Here is an 18,463-nt window from a genome sequence, read left to right on the forward strand (position 1 = left end):
CCACTTCCCAGCCAACCCTGTCTACCTGCAGGCCCTGTCTCCCACTGCCTTTTATCTGGACATACTGGACAAAATATACATAGGAAGAGAGGGTATTAACCCTTCCTTTTCTACTGATTATTCACATGGGAACATTAACGTTATTTATTCAAACTTTAAAAAGCATCAGCTGGAGTGACAGCCCCTCGCCTGTTTGCAGCAGGGTTAACAATATAAACAAAGCAGAAGGGGTCGGTTCGATTTTCGGTCAGAAGGTGATTTGTAAAGCACTGACAGGGTATGTCTAGACCAGGACTTTGCAGTGCTTTGCTCACCATTGGTCTAGCACCAGTGCAAATGCTAGGGGCTGGTCCACACACTGTTTTTGTACCAGTATCACTATTTTGGTTATAAATGTCACACCTAATGAACAAGGCTGAGATCACACCCCATCACCCCCTGGGCCAACAAAGCTACGCAGGCAGAAGCCTGGAATGTAGATCTGACCGGTGGTAGGGGTGAGGTACAATGTGTCTAGATGAACCCTTGACAAGGTGCAGGTGTCATTACCACCATGTTGCTAAGGCTGAGCGGGGTCAGGAACTGTGGTGAAGATGCCTGTGCCCTGTCTCCACTAGCACTTCCCCAGTGCTAGCACTCTTCCCAGGGTTGGAAAGTACCAGTGTAAACAAGATTTAAGATGCAGACACAGATAAGACAAGATGCTCCAGGAAAGCCAGAGGAACGTGCAAGGTCAGAGGGGATGTTTGTTTTTCTGCTCTTTTCAAAGGTTTTTCATGTTCTATTCCAGGATAAGCTAGTGGGGGGGACTGTGGCCTCGGTGTATTGGTAGCAGAGCTAGGAATTAAATCCAGATCTCTCAAATCCCATATTTAACCATAAGACCATCCTTCCATTCATTGGAAGAGCTACACAAAAGTCTTTTATTATTTGTATTACTATAGAGCCTAATAGCCTCAGTCATGGACCAGGACCCCAAAGTATCAGAGGGGTAGCTGTGTTAGTCTGCATCCACAAAAACAAGGAGTCTGGTGGCACATTAGAGACTAACAGATTTATTTGGGCATAAGCTTTTGTGGGTAAAAACCCCACTTCTTCAGATGCATGTATTTTGGGGAGAGGATGCTATTGCTAGCATCTAGGCCCAACTACTCGACACAGCAGTTACTGCATTGCCATGGTGGATGAAACCATTTCTATTATGGTATCTGTGGGCTCTGAACACAGTAGTTCTGGTTGCGCACTGCCCGCCTATTGCAAGCCTGTTCTCACCCACACTTAGCTACCAGTCTCCTTTGTGATTCCTGTCACTTCAAGAGTGAATGCTGTTTGGGCAGCCGGATTAAAGGCCATTCAGCCCTTTGAGTGAAGTGTGGGGAAAAATGCAGCCCAGTTTAAAAGCAGTGCAGGTTGGTTTTATATATGAACAAGGATTAGATTAACTTTAATGCAAACCAATGGGACTAATTCTCATTTCCTGCATTATAAAGCATGGGCCAGACAGTGTTCTGAATGTGAATGATCTAAGCTATACAGTGCTATTGATACCCAGCATCCTGCTTTTTTCCTCCTCTCACATCATATCTCAAGTACAAGTATCCTGGTTCTCAGGGTAGGATGTGCCAGTATTACCGGTATCTAAAGGCTTGTCTACGCTGGCAATTTACATCACTGCAACTTCCTTGCTCAGGGGGTGTGAAAAAACACAGCGCTGTAAAGTGCCAGTGTAGACAGTGCCCCAGCGCTGGTAGCCACACCCCTTGTGGAGGTAGGTTTTTTAGAGCTGCGCCGCGACCACACAAGCCATGTTAAAGCATTGCCAGTGTAGACTAGCCATAAAACTGGCATGTTTACGTTAGCTATATGGAGGTTGCTTCCGCAATTCTGGACTACATGGACATGATTGCTGGGCAGATGCAGAGTCATTCTTGAATATGTTGAAGTAACTTAATGGGTAACATATTATTGCAGTGGATGCAAATATTTGCAGTAGCAAAGTTTCCAAATCAGTTACCAAGTACATGACCGCAGCAGTGCAACAGGTAAAAATATTGAACAGTTAAAACAAATGCTAAAGTAGCGCCAAGCATATTAGCTCCTACCGCACGTTTCACATTCCTATTAGAACATGCTGTCATCACAAGCAGATGGGCGTAGATGCTGCACTGAAGGTAGGAACATTTCCTTCCCCAGAAAGTGTTGAACACTGCACTGGGCGACGGAGGCAGAGTCACTCTCCCAGCAGAGACCCATCTCTTATTCTGTTGAGCTCCATACAGAGGCTCATCTTCAATCAATTTTAACAATATGATTATGCAAATCAGAACTGTAAGTAGGTTCTTTGTGACTCAAGTGTACACTGACTAATAGTAATCAAATGAAATCAATACTACCTGACAGAAGACATGGTAAACAGTAGCTCTGGCAACATGAAAGGTAATGCGTATGTAGTCAGCCAAGGAACTCCCAAATTCTAAAACTCGGACAGATTTAAAACCCCTTAAGAACTCCTCTACAGGGGGATTGTCTGTAAAATGAGGCAACTTGTCTAACTCCCAGGGGTGCGAGTGATCAGTGAGTGTTTGAAGTAGCACTGTGGGCAGGGTGGATTGATTTAAACGAAGTGGAAAGCCTTGATTTAGATCAACTTTTCCATTTGTATTTCAGTTATTTTCTAAAGAAAGGTGCATTCTCACTGGTTGATACAACCTCTAAAATATGTTGATTTACAAACTAAATAAAGCCTTTAGAGTAGGTTTGGTACATCTTTTTGCTACCTAGGAAGGTACACTATAATATACATTTATTTAAGCAATTATCCAATTTCATATTTTCCTATTTTTATGAATTGTGCATATGTACTATGTTAGAAAATGGTGAATGATGGGTGGAGTTATATTCATAATTTGAGAACTGAGCTAGGTCAGAGCTGAAGTAGGGAGAAGCTATAAAATAGGAGCACGAGACCTTAACAGAGGAGCTCAGTGGATGACCCTGATGAGATGTGATGGTGTGTCACGGAGTGTGGGGGAGTCAGGGCCTTGCACCACCCACTTCCTGCGATTCACCGTGACTCTCAGCCAGCCAGTAAAACAGAAGGTTTATTAGACGACAGGAACAGTCCCAAGCAGGGCTTGTAGGTACAACCAGGAACCCCTCAGCCAGGTCCCTCTGGGGGGCAGGGAGCTTAGATCCCAGACTAGGGGTTCCCGGCCTCTTCCCAGCCAGCCCCAAACTGAAACCAAAACACCCTCCAGCAGGCTCTCTTCTCCCTCCTACTCTCCCCCTCTCCCTTTGTCCAGTTTCCCGGGCAAAGGTGTCAACTCACCCCACCCCTCTTCCTGGCTCAGGTTACAGGCTCAAAAAGAACAGGAGGACTTGTGGCGCCTTAGAGACTAAGGGCTTGGCTACACTTACAAGTTGCAGCGCTGGGAGTTACAGCGCTGGTCATGCAGCTGTGGAAGGGCCAGCGCTGGAGTGTGGCCACACTGACAGCTACCAGCGCTGCAGTGTGGCCACACTTGCAGCACTTTCCAGCGCTGTATTGAGAGGTGCATTGTGGGCAGCTATCCCACAGAGCACCTCGTCCCGTTTTGGCGCCGTTTTGGCGCTGAGTATTGTGGGAAGGGGAAGGAAGTGTGCGGGTCATTCCGCTTCCTGTTTGCCAGCGCCCCGTGGTGCATCGCTTCACATCCCAGCATTCACTCTTTCCAGCAGCGTTTGGCGCCATTGTGAGTGTCTTTCTGTTACTCTCTGTGTGAATCGCGATTTCTGTGGCAAATGGAGCCCGATCTGCTGAGGACTCTGCTGATGAGTGTCACCAGCACAACACGTTTGGCAGTCCAGCTATTCCTTCAGCTCCAAAGTGACAGTGAGGATTCCGACGATGATATCAATATGGATTTGCCTGCCGCGTGTGACACTAAAGTGCTTGCGGCATTTACGGAAATGCTCAGCACCGTTGAACGCCGCTTTTGGGCTCGGGAAACAAGCACTGAGTGGTGGGATCACATCGTCATGGAAGTCTGGGATGACGAGCAGTGGCTGCAGAACTTTCGTATGAGAAAAGCCACTTTCATGGGACTGTGTGCTGAGCTCGCCCCCACTCTGCGGCGCAAGGACACAAGATTGAGAGCTGCCCTGACGGTGGAAAAGCGAGTGGCTATTGCAATCTGGAAGCTGGCAACTCCAGACAGCTACCGGTCGGTCGGGAACCAGTTTGGTGTGGGAAAGTCGACCGTGGGAATCGTTTTGATGCAAGTTTGCAAGGCAATTAATCGCATCCTGCTAAGAAAGACCGTGACTCTGGGGAGCGTGCAGGACATTGTGGATGGCTTTGCACACATGGGTTTCCCTAACTGTGGAGGGGCGATAGATGGGACGCATATTCCTATTCTGGCCCCCCCCCACCTGGCATCAGAGTACGTTAATCGGAAGGGGTATTTCTCTATGGTTCTCCAGGCGCTTGTGGATCACCGCGGGCGTTTCATTGACATTTACACAGGCTGGCCTGGAAAGGTGCATGATGCACGCATCTTTCGGAACAGTGGCCTGTTCAGGAAGATGCAGGCAGGGACTTTTTTCCCAGACAGGAAGATCACAGTAGGGGATGTCGAAATGCCCACTGTGATCCTTGGAGACCCCGCGTACCCGTTACTGCCTTGGCTCATGAAACCCTATACAGGGAAGCTTGACAGGAGCAAGGACCGGTTCAACTACAGGCTGAGCCGGTGCAGAATGACTGTGGAGTGTGCTTTTGGGCGTTTAAAAGCCCGCTGGCGTTGCTTGTATGGGAAGCTAGACTTGGGGGAAAGCAGCATCCCCGCGGTTATATGCGCTTGCTGTACCCTCCATAATATTTGTGAAGGGAAGGGTGAAACATTCAGTGAGGCATGGACCACCGAGGTTCAAGTCCTGGAGGCTGAATATGCACAGCCAGAGAGCAGGGCTAATAGAGAGGCCCAGCACAGGGCTACAAGGATTAGGGATGCCTTGAGGGAAGAATTTGAGGCTGAAAGCCAACAATAATGTTTGCTGCCTTGCATGGGAGGGAATTGCACTGCTTACACTGTTATTCTATTATCCATAATAATAATATGATTTGTAGTGCCTCTTTCTTTACTGGGCTAAGGTATCTTTCACTATCTGCTATAATAAAGACTGTTTTCAAAGCCAAGAATTGTTTTATTGAAAAGAAAAAAACTTCCTTGACAGACAGACAGACACACAACATTTCATGAACACAAGAGGGCAGGGGTGTGGGTTGGTGAACTGTACAGTCACAAGTTTGCATATGCCCTGTCTGGATTGCTGTTTAATGAATCCTGCACTTCAGGGTTCATATACTGCATGGTGATGGGGGTTGAATGCAGAGGGTAAGGGTGGTGGTAGGTATCAGGGCTGGTTGGGGAACATACAGGTGTTGGAGGCAGCTGGTGGTGGTAAGAACCTGGATGCTGGGGAAAGGTGGTTTGAGCTGACATTGGGGCACAAGGCACAAAGGACGGGGCGGGTGGGGGAGTAGCACGGTAGTGCTCTGCTTGCATGGCAACGAGTGACTCTATAGACTCCGCTTGGCGCTCCAGGATGCTTAGCAGCCGCTCCGTGGTTTTCCTCTTGGCCACTGCATTTCTCTTGCGTGTCCTGCTTTCTTTCTCTCGCCAATCCTTCAAGTCCTTACTCTCTCGAGCAGACTGATTAAGAACAGTTTTCAGCATGTCTTCTTTGCTCTTTCGGGGATTTTTTCTCAAATTTTGAAGCCTCTGTGATGTTGAACATCTGGGCAGTCCAGTAGTCAAGGTCACTGTAGAAACAGAAATGACAACATTTAACACGGGCAGCATTGTATCCACTATCTCCAGACATGAATTGTTACACTGAGGGAGTGAGTTCTTATTTAAGCATTCTTTTACCCACACGCATAACACTACAGAAGCCACGACATGGTGAGTGAGCAGTGCTTATATGGGGAGAAGTGGGGCTTGGGTGTAAGAGGGGAGCTGGTTGCTTCGGGTAATCTGGAGTGCTAGAGGGGTTGAGTGAAATGCAGATGCAGGGGTGATCTTATCTCCCTATCTCTTCACTAAAGAGTCTCCCAACATTTTTCACAGGACTTAATCCTGGAAGATGTTTCCCTACTGCGAGTCACTAGGGAACAGCGGGGGGCTCTTTTAGAGCAATGTGGATTCCGCCCGGGACCCTATGCGGCTTGCCTGTGTTCAGAAATGGTCCCCCCACCACTGGCAGAAGAGTGGCGCGGACGCGTCACCGTCACTGGGACAAGGGACACAGTGGCTCTGCCTATAAACCTGCGCAGGCATATTGCCCACGCTCTGGATGAAGCTTTTGCTGAGATAACTGAGGCAGATTACCGCGACGTGATAGACCACATCAACGGGCTATTCCACATCTAGAGGCTGGCATGCATGCATCCATAACCCCCCCCTCCTCTCCAGAAACATTTCACCCAGAAAATAAAAGCCCCTTACCGGTAACACGCTCCTCTGCTTGTCCTTCTGCAACTGCTGGCTGCTGCGATTGGGTGCTTTCCTCCTGGCTTGAGAAGAGCTCCTGGCTGCATGCCTCCAGGGAATCTGCGGTTTCTTCCCCCATGCCAGGAGCTTCACTCGCGGTTTCCTCCCCCCCCCACGCCTCCGCCTCCGCCGCCTCCTCCGCCTCCTCCTCCTGTCCCCCAGCCTGCTCAGAAGTGTCCATCGTTATCCTGGGATTGGCAGTGGGGTCACCCCCAAGTATCTCATCCATCTCCCTGTAAAAACGGCAGGTCGTGGGAGCAGCTCCGGATCGTCGATTCCCCTCTCGGGCTTTGTAATAGGCACTCCGCAGCTCTTTAATTTTCACCCTGCATTGTACTGCGTCCCGATCATGGCCCCGATCCAGCATGGCCCTTGATATCTGCTCAAAGATATCGTAATTCCTACGGCCGGAGCGCAGCTGTGCCTGAACAGATGCCTCACCCCAAACACTGATGAGGTCCTGCAATTCACCAGTGCTCCATGCTGGGGCTCGTTTGCCGCGTGGAGGCATGGTCACCTGTAACTGATTAAAACTGATTGCACTCCACACCTGGCTGCAGCAAACAGGAAGGAGATTTTTAAATTTCCCGGGGCATTTACAGGGCGGGTCACCTGAGCCAAGAGCAGTAGAGTGCAAACTGATGTGCAGAGTGGCTGAACAGGAATTCTGGGATACCTCCTTATTCCCTGGAGGACAGGTAAAGCGCTGGTGAGTGTCCACACCTGCTGGGCAGCGCTGGATCACCAGCGCTGCACTCCTTATACCTCTGCCGGGATGGGTTTTCAGCCAGCGCTGCAACCAGGGAGTTGCAGCGCTGGTTGTGCCCTGCAAGTGTGGACGGGGTGTTGTTGCAGCGCTGGAAAGCCTCCACCAGCGCTGCAACTTGTAAGTGTAGCCAAGCCCTAACAAATTTATTTGAGCATAAGCTTTTGTGGGCTACAGCCCACTTCTTCGGATGCACAGAATGGAACATATAGTGAGGACACACACACACCTGAAAAGGTGGGAGTTGTCTTACTTAATTTGGCCTCTCAGAATTGGTAAGAGAAAACTTTTGAAGTGATAATCATTATAGCCCAGTACAGACAGTTTGATTAGAAGTGTGAGAATACTTACATGGGGAGATAGATTCAAGGTTTGTAATGGCTCGGCCATTCCCAGGGCTTGGCTACACTTACAAATTTGCAGCACTGCAGCAGGGTGTGAAAACACACCCTCTCCAGCGCTGCAAATTGCGGCGCTTTAAAGCGCCAGTGTGGTCAAAGCCCCAGCGCTGTCCGTTATTCCCCACAGGGAGGTGGAGTACGGACAGCGCTGGGAGAGCTCTCTCCCAGCGCTGGCGCTTTGACTACACTTAGCGCTTCAAAGCGCTGCCGCGGCAGCGCTTTGAAGTGCCAAGTGTAGCCCCAGCCCCAGTCTCTATTCAAGCCTAAATTGATTGTATCTAATTTGCATATCAATTCGAGTTCAGTGGTTTCTCATTGGAGTCTATTTTTGAAGCTTTTCTGTTGTGAAATTGCCACCCTCCGGTCTGTTATTGAGTGACCAGACAGGTTAAAGTGTTCTACTGGTTTTTGAATGTTATGATTCCTGATGTCAGATTTGTGTCCATTTATTCTTTTGCGTAGAGACTGTCCGGTTTGGCCAACGTATATGGCAGAGAGGCATTGCTGGCACATGATGGCATATCACATTGGTAGATGTGCAGGTGAATGAGTCCCTGATGGCATGGCTGATGTGATTAGGTCCTATGATGATGTCACTTGAATAGATGTGGACAGAGTTGGCATCGGGCTTTGTTGCAAGGATAGGTTCCTGGGTCAGTGTTCAGGAACCTTCCCTCCCCCATGCAGACAGCCCCAGTAAAACTAAACGACATTCCCAGGTCAATCCACCCCACTCCATACTGAGTCACATGGTGTCCCCTGGGGCTAAAAGCCAGGGTCCAATAAAATATAGGGCTAAATTAAAAAGCCTTTTCAGTCTCTGAAGTTTGAACATGTCCTGAAACAAATACTGTAAACAGAGCATGGCATAGGCACCTGGGGTACACTGAACTAAGGATGGTCTTACTATTTGCAGGATCCCAAGCTATCATGCCATTCACAATCCACTTCACCCACAGCTTCCTCCTTCAGGCCTACTGAGCAGCAGATCAAAAGTACAGCTAAGGCCAGCCTGCAACCTGCAGAGCACATTCAGGTCCCCAGAACCTGAGTTACGGCTTGTTTTAATTGTGCCCTGGCCACTAAAGCCGACTTCGCTCTGCTTATCACAACCACTGACTTGCACCAGCAAGACAGAGCCTTCTCGAATCACAGCACATTGCAATGTCTCCTAGGGAAAAAGTGAAACCAGTGGAACAGAGGCCTTTTCCACACTGAACTTGGTGCGCAGAAAGGCTGCTCTTTACAGAGATTCCATCAATTTGTTTTTTTAATGAAAAAAATTAAAATCAGGTTTTTTGATAGAGTGATACTTAAATAGCACAGTACGTCCGGAAGTTTTTCAAAATCTTAGCATAAGGAGTTTTTCTTTTGGGCAACCAAGGTGCAACATGAAACTCAGGTTCACCCTTCCTACCTCTTTCATTCCTCCATGTATGTACCTCCCTGTTGCCTCTTCAGTTTTGCTGCTGCAGTCACCAATAAACCTAGAATACTACATGAGATGTCCTGCTAGTGCAGGAGACACTCAATGCAACTTACGAACAGTAAACTGATGCTACCCCAAATGCTGTTAGATGTACAAGAACAATTCCAGCTTTAATGGTTACTTGTAACAGCAGGTTCAAAGTTTTCAGATGGAAGTGTGACTTCAAATTTATGATTTATTTTGGTGATCTGCAGATACCTGGAGAATCAAAGGTTGTTCTGTATTTAAACTCCCCAGGGTGAGGGAGAGGACAAACAAACGAAGTTTAAGATCAGAGGATTTGGGGTATAATTTGGAGATGTAAGGAACACGGCCTTGTTGAGGTTAATTACAGGTGTTTCAGGTAGTGGAAGCTTCACTATAAAAGTGCTATTTCCTGCAGTACTGTGTGCTGAAAGCCTTGTTGGGGGGCGGGGGGGGGAGTAAAGCATATTCAGAAACAGCCTGTAAGAACAGAACTTTGCAGTCCTTCCCATACCCTATGCGTACTTGGGAACGTCACATCTTTCACACATCACAGCTATCTGAAAACCCTGGTGGAGAAGCAGGCAGTTTTATAAGATCTCAAGCAAGATATTTAAAGCTTATAACTCACAGCACACACTTAACTGAAAACTATATCCACTAAAAGAACGCCATTTACCTTCACCCCTATCGGCTGCCTTGATTTTCAAACCAAAGTTTGCTGGTAGCAGTGATGTCACAGCAAAACCAGAATGCAAAATTTTGCATGAACTGAACTTTAAGACAGTTTATTCGGAAAGCCCCTTCTATTCTGGTTAGCGGGCAGCAATCAACAAACAACCTGGATGGAAAGGCGTTTATCTGTACGCTCAGTTTGCTTTTTTCACTTATACCAGAGCATACAGCCAGTTCTAGATAAGGGTGTGTCAGTATTTGCTTCAAACTATGTGTTTGAAAAACTTATAACTAAGTTAGCTTGGGCTGAAGGCTGAAATTTGGCAGTTAACATCTCAGTCTGGGAGCTGGGTTTGTGGTTAACTTGCTCTCCTTCCCTAAAATTTTCCCTTTTAAAAAATTGGATGTCAGTAAAAGCAAAAAGGGAAACACAGGATTTATAAACCAGAGGAGTGAAAAATGCTCAACCAGGTTTTATCAAGTTGATAAAACTGCTATAAAAGGTTTTAGAAGCATGGTTCCAAAGAATGACGTTGCCATGCAAAAGCTCTGAAGTAATTAAGAACAAAGCTCTAGGCACCACACCAAAGATGTGCAGGGTAAGTTCAGTACTTTGAAGCTCTTGATAAACACCAGGAGAATAGCCAGTGTTTGGCCCTTCTGCAAACCCATTAAAAACAAGCAGAAGTTAACCCTTCCTGGGCATTTGGGTGGGGCACACAGGCTCTTTTTTGGGGGAAGGGGTTTAATTAACATAGTAGTGCAAACACAGGACACAACTGTCTATATTTAAGGCTACGTTTTAGTCCCGGGTATTTTTAGTACAAGTCATGGGCAGTAAATAAAAATTCACGGCTGTGACCAGTCCATGACTTTTACTATAGATCCTTAACTAAAACTTGACCAATGGGAGCTGTGGGCGTGGCACCTGCAGGCAGCCCATGGAGGCCCCTGGCCCCCCTGCCTGGGAGCTGCAGGGACATGCCGGTGGGACTCACACCCCAACCCACTGCCCCAGCCCTGAAACCCCCCCAAAACACCCAAACTGCTGCTGCTGGCCAGCCCCATAGCCAGCTCGGGCAGCCCCTGAGCCAGCATCAGCTGCTGCAGAAGTCACCGAATCCCTGACAGACACACAGCCTTATCTGTATTTGGTCTGTCTCTGGTGCCAAAGATCGTTCAGCTGAAATAGCTATTCCTTTGTAAGATTCCTTAGTGTAGACATTATCAAAGATGGCTCCAAACCAAGTCTGGTGAGGGTTTGGTTTTGTTTTGTTGTGGGGGGAGGGGAGGGAGGAATGAGAACTAGAGGCTAAAAGTTACCATTCTGAATTTAATCTACACGTGAATTTGATTAATCTCAAACCTGAAGTCCCTTCTGAGGTGTTGGTGATGGGGGGAGCATATAGCACCAATAAGAGCCCCCTTCCCACATAAGCTTTAACACATCTATCGCTGCCATAGTAGGGAGAAGACTTCATGCCACTGCATATTTGCAGAAGGTTCTCCACAAGAACTGAATGGAACAGCGTTCCTGGCAAGTTTTCCAACTCCCATGTGTTTGAAGCAATCTGACTTCATGTCCGCAGGGAAAAGGAATGGGGAAGTGTTGTCCATGAGAATTCTTATGTGTATAATAATAATAATGCTGTTTAGAACAGAGGTTTTGAAATGGTGGTCTGTGGACCACCAGAGCTCCACAAGCTCCATTCAGGTGGTCTGTGGATAGTTTTCTCTAAGGTGTGCACCTAGGTGGCCACATACGAGAGAATGAAGGGCCACCCACCTAATTAGTGGAGCCATGCATGCATGGCTGCACTAATTAGGTGCCTGGACCTTGGAGAAGACGCACATGTAAATAGGCAGTAGGTCAGAGGGGGCGGTGGGAATTTGGGACATGCAGGGCTGCGGGTGGCCAGAGAAAGAGGTGACTTTTCCCAGCTCCAGGGCTGCGGCTGCCGGGGAGAGACCCCTCCCATCCTTCCCAGCTCCAGCTCCAGGGCTGCTGCTCCAGGGAGAGAGAGGGCACATCATCCAGTGCATTAGAAAGGTAAGACTACCGATATTTAAAAAATGAGTTGTGCGCTTTTATTTGTAGAACAAAAAACCTTAATTATTAAGGTTTTTTTTATATAGCGCTTTTATCTAAAGTGCTTTACAATAGTTAGCTAATGGTATAAACAACATTCGGAAAGATCATTAAGTGGTCCGCTGAGACCCTCAGCAATTTTCAAGTGGGCCGCGATAAAAAAAAAGTTTGAGAACCACTGGTTCAGAAGATGAAACAAAAAAGGGTGCAGTGGAAACAGAGGGCAGAGACTTCTGCCTGTCATCTGGATCTCTGCCTCCTTCCAAACGAGGGCCTTTGTTTGCAGAGGCCTGTTGATGCTGGGCCTGCCATTAGAAGCTGAGGGAGTCCTACTAGATTAGAAGAAGGCTGGTAAAGCCCCTGTGATTTTAGGATTATGCTGGAGCTTTTCAGTGTCTGTCCTTTCACCTGAAGGCAGAGCAGAGAGCAGCAGCTGCTGGCTGGGTGCCCAGCTCTGAAGGCAGCAGAGAAGCAAAGGTGGCATTGCTGTAGGTAAAATTCCCCCCCACCCCTCTAAAGCTTCTCACACATACCCAAAATACATTCCCTCCCCCCCAGTTTGAGAACCTCTGCATATAAGCCACAAAGCCCGCTAAAGGATTTGGTTGCAGGTGCTGGAAGAATTCAAATCAATCTAAGGGACCGTGTCATCCTGTCCACCTCTTTGTGAGTAGAAAGGCAGAAGACATCAGTATCTGTCAAGTCCGCTGCTGGTTCTATAAGATTTTTCCTTCATGGGTACTGCAACCTAGACACTTGTAACTGAATCCGCTACTCATTATGCCGAGGTAGTGGCCCATTAACTGCATCCTTCTCACTTTAACATGCTTCTAACAGACTGTCTGTGGAATGTACATTTGTGTTGTCTAGACTCTATGGTGTTTAATATATAGATACCAACAGATTGAGTTATTCACAGGTGACTCCCAGAAGCAGGCAACATTTTATTTTAAAGCTATTTCTGTACACAATAGAGCAGGGGTAGGCAACCTATGGCATGGGTGCTGAAGGTGGCATGCGAGCTGATTTTCAGTGGCACTCACACTGCCTGGATCCTGGCCACTGGTCCGGGGGGCTCTGCATTTTAATTTAGTTTTAAATGAAGCTTCTTAAACATTTTTAAAACCTTATTTACTTTACATACAACAATAGTTTAAGTTATATATTATAGACATAGAAAGAGACCTTCTTAAAATCTTAAAACGTATTACTGGCAGGCGAAACCTTAAATCAGAGTGAATAAATGAAGACTCGGCACACCACTAGTGAAAGGTTGCCGACCCCTGCAATAGAGCTTCATTAATGTAAATGATGCAGAAAAGCTTCATTTGCCAGCTCCCTAAAAGTGATCTTATGGCCAAATCACAGGTCTCAAAAGAAACATATCAAGATTAACAAAGCAAAAAAAAGCTACATGGAAGAGCCAAGCGCAGTACAAGACAAAGCCCAGCCCTCCTGTGCTTCCATGTTTAAATCTGCTTTGCCAGCTCTAGCTGGGCTCCAGCAAAACCAACAGGATTTTCCTGTAAGGCAAAATTAAAGGAATTTTCCCTATTATTTTTAGAACAGTGTTTTTTCACACACACCCCTTAAAAATTTCATGTAACTCAACTTAGGTCTTTACCCACAGCATTTTATTATATACTGAAGTGAGGCTGAACTCATACATAGAGAAACTATGAAACAAAAAAAATGTGTGATGCCATGTTTGCCCATGAATGAGGTTTGCTGAAATGGCTTTAGAGAGGAACTGCAAAACAAGTTAAAATTGCCCAATGCTGCATAATGGGCGTGGCAGGGAGAGGGGAGAACAAAGAAAGATATTCTAACCAATCTTTAAAAAATAAAATAAATAAATAGATAATTTAAAAAAAAACCACCCTTCCCTTCTAAAATCCACCCAGTGAATTTGGGTTCCCTCTACTGTACTCTGGAGTACTATCACATAGCTGCAATTGCAACTCAAGCAGTCCAGGATATTTGTGAGAACATGGAAATATTCATCTCGAGATGCTCTCCGTGACTCAGGAAGCACGCAGCTGATCTCTCAAAAGGAAAAGTTTTTGAAAGATTAGTTCAGTCCTATCTGCTGAATGCTCTCCAGGGCCCAGTAAGTGGAAACAATCAAACAGAATTACAGGCTGAAGTTTTCAGTTCACATAGGATACCTGGATCAGGGCACACAACGTCTCCAAGTTCATCGGTGTTGCAGAATGCATAGTACCAGCCCATCGGTGTTAAAACATTGTTTTGCTCTTGCCTGAATAACTGGGACCAAACCACATTCTAACAGGACTACGGAGCTGCACTACAGCCTTTAGTTGGTTCTAGAAGACAGCTAAATACCATAGGAGTTACACAGCCTAGGAGTAAGATAACTAGCACATATCCTGAACTTTGTCCTGGCCCTCTGAACATCCAGGCCTAATTATGCATAGTGGTTTTGAAATGGGAGTTTCTATGGGGGACTAAATCAAGCAATGCACCTAAGGCCACGTCTACACTACAGGGTGCATAGCAGAACAGCTGTGGCATCATAGCTATGCCAGCACAACCCCATAGCATAGACACAAACAGGGATGGAAGGGGGGGGGGTTCCCCGTCACTGTTGGAATACCACCTCCTCGAGCAACAGTTGCTAGAAGAATGCTTCTGTCAATCTGTTCATATAGTCTACACTGCGGGTTAGCTCAGCATAGTTATGTCGCTCCAAGGTGTGGATTTTTCACACCCCTGAGCAATGTAGCAACATCACCCTAATTTTTAAGCAAACATAAGAACAGCCATACTGGGTCAGACTAATGGTCCACACCACTCATGATTTTATAGATCTATAATATCCCCCCCCTTAGTCATCTCTTTTCCAAGCTGAAAAGTTCATCTTTTTAATCTCTCCTCATATGGAAATTGTCCCATACGCCTAATCATTTCAGTTGCCCTTCTCTGTACCTTTTCCCATTCTAATCTTTTTTGTGATTGGGTGACCAGAACCGCACGCAGTACTGAAGGTGTAACCAGGCCTAAGACATCAGGTTGGATTTCAACATGAATCACTGATAAGTCTGTTAGCTAACAAGCTATAAGCTACATTTTAGACCCAGAAACTATATAGATGCGTTTACTAAATTTACCTCCACAACGTGTCCTGTATTGCACGTCGATTTTAAAGAAGTGCCATCTGACAATGGCTAAAGCAACTGGTATACAGATTTCTCTTATTAGGCAAAAAATATGCTAGTTTTCCCCTCTTACCACCCCTCCCAGGCTGGCTGTTCCCCCATCTGGTTTATCTATCGACTCTAAATTGTAAGCTCTCTGGGGCAGGAGCTGTCCTACATGCATAGACAAGCACCAAGCATAAAGGGGCCTCAATCCCAGAAAGGGGTTGTCTAGGTGTTACTGTAACAGAACTAACAGCTGTAGGTTTTAATCTTTACCCTTTAAAGCTATTCCTGAAAAGTTTCAGTACTATTCAACTAGAGTCTTACTAACTCCAGAATGTGCTCAAGTGCCAATTCCTGAAAGCCTAAGTGTACTGAGGTTTCTGCAGGAATGCCACTGGATGTTGCCATCTTTTAGAAATCAAGGGTCCCTGGTTAACAGTACGAGTTCTTGAAACCAAGACTAGAAAGTGTTAAAATAGACTAGTCAGACATAAAATATTAAATCACATCTTCTGGAACTGTATTTTCCATTTACGTTTGGGCAGCAGGCAAGCAGCACTAGTTTCTTTCCTTGCATTTCACGCTGACTGTAGATTCCAAACTCTAGAGACTCTGTAGGATACCATGATAATGCTGTCCCGAATCCTTGCACTTGGCAGTTATCTGTGACAAGGACTGTGATAGAGATTGCAAGTGGAAAACAGTTTCCTCTCCCCACTACCATACAGGTTTCAGTGGTAAGTGTAGTGCGAGATCTAACATCCTATCACTGGAATAGCTAAATTTTAATTTTAATAAACACTTCTCAAAATTAGCAATTTAAATGACATATTAAGTAAATCACCAAGGACTGGAGGCTTGTCATGGGGATTTATAAGGAGCCCTTTACTGTCTTATTTATAAAATGTGTACACAGATACAATCTTTCCAACCTCAAATGTTCAAAAATCAGAGTCAGCCCCCAACTCCCACCCCCATTCTGATTTTTAAGTTTGAGGGCTTATCATTGAATTTGGAGGGGACACTTCACTTGTTTAAAGCTGGTAGTATTTTTAAAAAATGAAAGCTGAGTTGTTTGTGCAATCTCTTGATTTCAGCATTTGGAGCTTTAAGAAAAAAACAAATATTGCAAGATGCTCAAATGTGAGAGTGGGCAACAAAGACAGCTCCACTTCTCCCTTAATTTACCAGGGCAGTGAATGGAAGAATTTTGCCGTGCCCCAAAGGTCAGACTCAAGCTATTCATCTGTTCTGAAATTTAACAAATTAAAATCCTGAACAGACTTAAATCTAAGGAAAGCAGCTCAGATTTAAGTCCCAAAATCTTGTGAGCTTTACACACTACAGCTACATTTAACCAAGTGCCAATTTCTTTGCTTCTGCATAAGAAAATGCAAGAACCAATAAAGCAATGTTACATCAAAAGTTTTCCAGCATAAAGCACTGGCTGAACGCAGTGAAACAAACTTAAGTACAACTATACATACCATGGTGGAGATGACAAACACTCCTAAAGCGGTCCCATGCCAGAGCAGCCTTCAGCCATTGCTAGGCTCCTAATCATCTGGAAATCAGTGAAACACCCAGCGCTTGGTTTGCTCCAGACTATAGCAAGCATCTGAAATATCAGACACTCCCAGTCCTTGTTTAACGGGAAAAGCCATTCCCAGGAACTGTCCATTCTATTCACCGTTTCAAATTCCCCATCTCAGACAGGATTTGGAGAAAGTCTTTTTTTTTTAAAAAGGACTGACTCCACCCTGACAGGGTGTGGTTTTCCTTTCTTACAGGCAGGAAGTCTTAGCAATAAAGCAGAAAATGACAGAACAGAGTGAGGCTAGATGTCTCTTGCACACGAATATTTGAAGTGGCGGGTGTTAGACTTGCCATTTGCTTTAGGTAAATCTTACTTCAGTAATGGCAGCATTGGTACTTATAGTAATAAATACTGATTTAACTAGTTATTTATGGCATCCACTCAAAATCCAGTTCACAGAGCTCTAAGGTTATGTCTCCATAGCCTGCTAGTGTAGATGCAGCACACAGTTGACAGGATATGTGCGTGTCTGGAGAGGTCTGCAGTAGAAACACTGCAGCTGCACTGCTGTAGTACTGGCTAGACACTTACTACAGCTATGGAAGGGTTCTTCCATTGCTGTAGTAAATCCACCTCTCCAAGGAGGTGGTAGCTAAGTCGATAGAAGGATTTTTCCATCCACCTAGTGCCATCTACTCTGGGGTATAGGTCAGCTTAGTCTCTCAGGCTGTGAATTTTTCACACCCCTGAGCATCATTGCTAGATTGACCTTACTTTCTAATGGCAGCAAGCCTGATGCTCTGCAGGTATAAGAACTCCGCTACATCAAAGAAGCCCTTTTCTGCCAGCACAGCTGTGTCTACGCAGGGGGTTGTGTTGGCATAGCCATGTCACTAGAGGGCATGTTTTTTTTCACACCACTGACTGACAAAACTTGGATGGGAAGAGCTATAAATATAGACCAGGCCTTAATATTCAAACTGGGATTGAGTTTATAGTTAAAGTTGATTGCATTCTCTTATGCTATGTGACTGAAGGCAGGGTTGTGCCTCCAACGAGGTCAGTCTAAGGCCATCCAGCCACCCCCACACCAAGACCAACAATCAGAATTAAAACAAAAAAGTGTCGCAGCCCTCCAGATTAAACTACTGTGTGCCACAGGCAGGGATCAGGAGGTATCAAAGTGCACAATGCCGACGGCCCTTGCAATGGTAGGAAATTGAATTAGTGAGATACAAGATGATCATAGCAAGTGACCCATGTGGCCATGCCCCATGCTGCAGAGGAAGGTGGAAAATCTCCCTACGGCCACCACAGATCCCTGCCAATCTCATCTCGGGGAAAATTCTTTCAAACACAGAATATGGTTAGATCAGTTAGACCCTGACCAAGACAACAGCTAAGCACTTGAGAATTCTCAGTACCACCTTAGAGCACCAACCAACCCCAGTGTCTGATCTCTGCTTCCAAAGAAGGGAGGGAAAAACCCAGAATCTACCATCTTTAAGTTCAGCTGACCCTAGTAAGATTACAGCACCATTTGTTTTGTGGAGATAACTCAATGGATTAACATCAATTAGTGGCATTATGCAAGCCATCTTAATTAGTGAACCTGTGTATTTATTGGATCTGTTTTGTTAAGGGAAAATCTGCTTGGTGGATTTTTAGTTAAGAACATCTGGAAGATTTTGCTGTTGTGCTAGTGGTTAAGCTAAATAATGGTTAAGCTAAAAATACCCAGCAGATAAACACATAAAAAAGCTTTGACTGCAAGTCTGAACATACATGTCAGACTAAGCAAAGAATCTGAAGTGTTTTCTTGTGCCAATCTCTCTTTACTAGATT

The 18,463-nt window shown here is 45.8% G+C and overlaps 2 protein-coding genes across 7 annotated transcripts in view; one reads left to right on the top strand and one right to left on the bottom strand.

Moving 5' to 3' along the window:
* Window positions 1-18,463, bottom strand: part of CCM2 (CCM2 scaffold protein) — a 95,089-nt gene that overhangs the window by 56,832 nt on the left and 19,794 nt on the right. The window lies entirely within an intron of this gene.
* Window positions 2,153-18,463, top strand: part of LOC123363081 (SCAN domain-containing protein 3-like) — a 47,490-nt gene continuing 31,179 nt past the window's right edge. The window contains exon 1 of one of the 3 annotated variants that reach the window (XM_045003800.1): window positions 2,153-2,171. The gene's annotated coding sequence lies outside the window, so the exon portion shown is untranslated. Of the gene's footprint in view, window positions 2,172-2,213; window positions 2,329-18,463 lie in introns of those variants that run through there. The other 2 variants (XM_045003803.1, XM_045003801.1) reach the window with 2 other exon arrangements.

This window comes from Mauremys mutica, chromosome 2, assembly GCF_020497125.1.
Source record: "Mauremys mutica isolate MM-2020 ecotype Southern chromosome 2, ASM2049712v1, whole genome shotgun sequence".
In the NCBI taxonomy this organism is placed as follows: Eukaryota; Metazoa; Chordata; order Testudines; family Geoemydidae; genus Mauremys; species Mauremys mutica.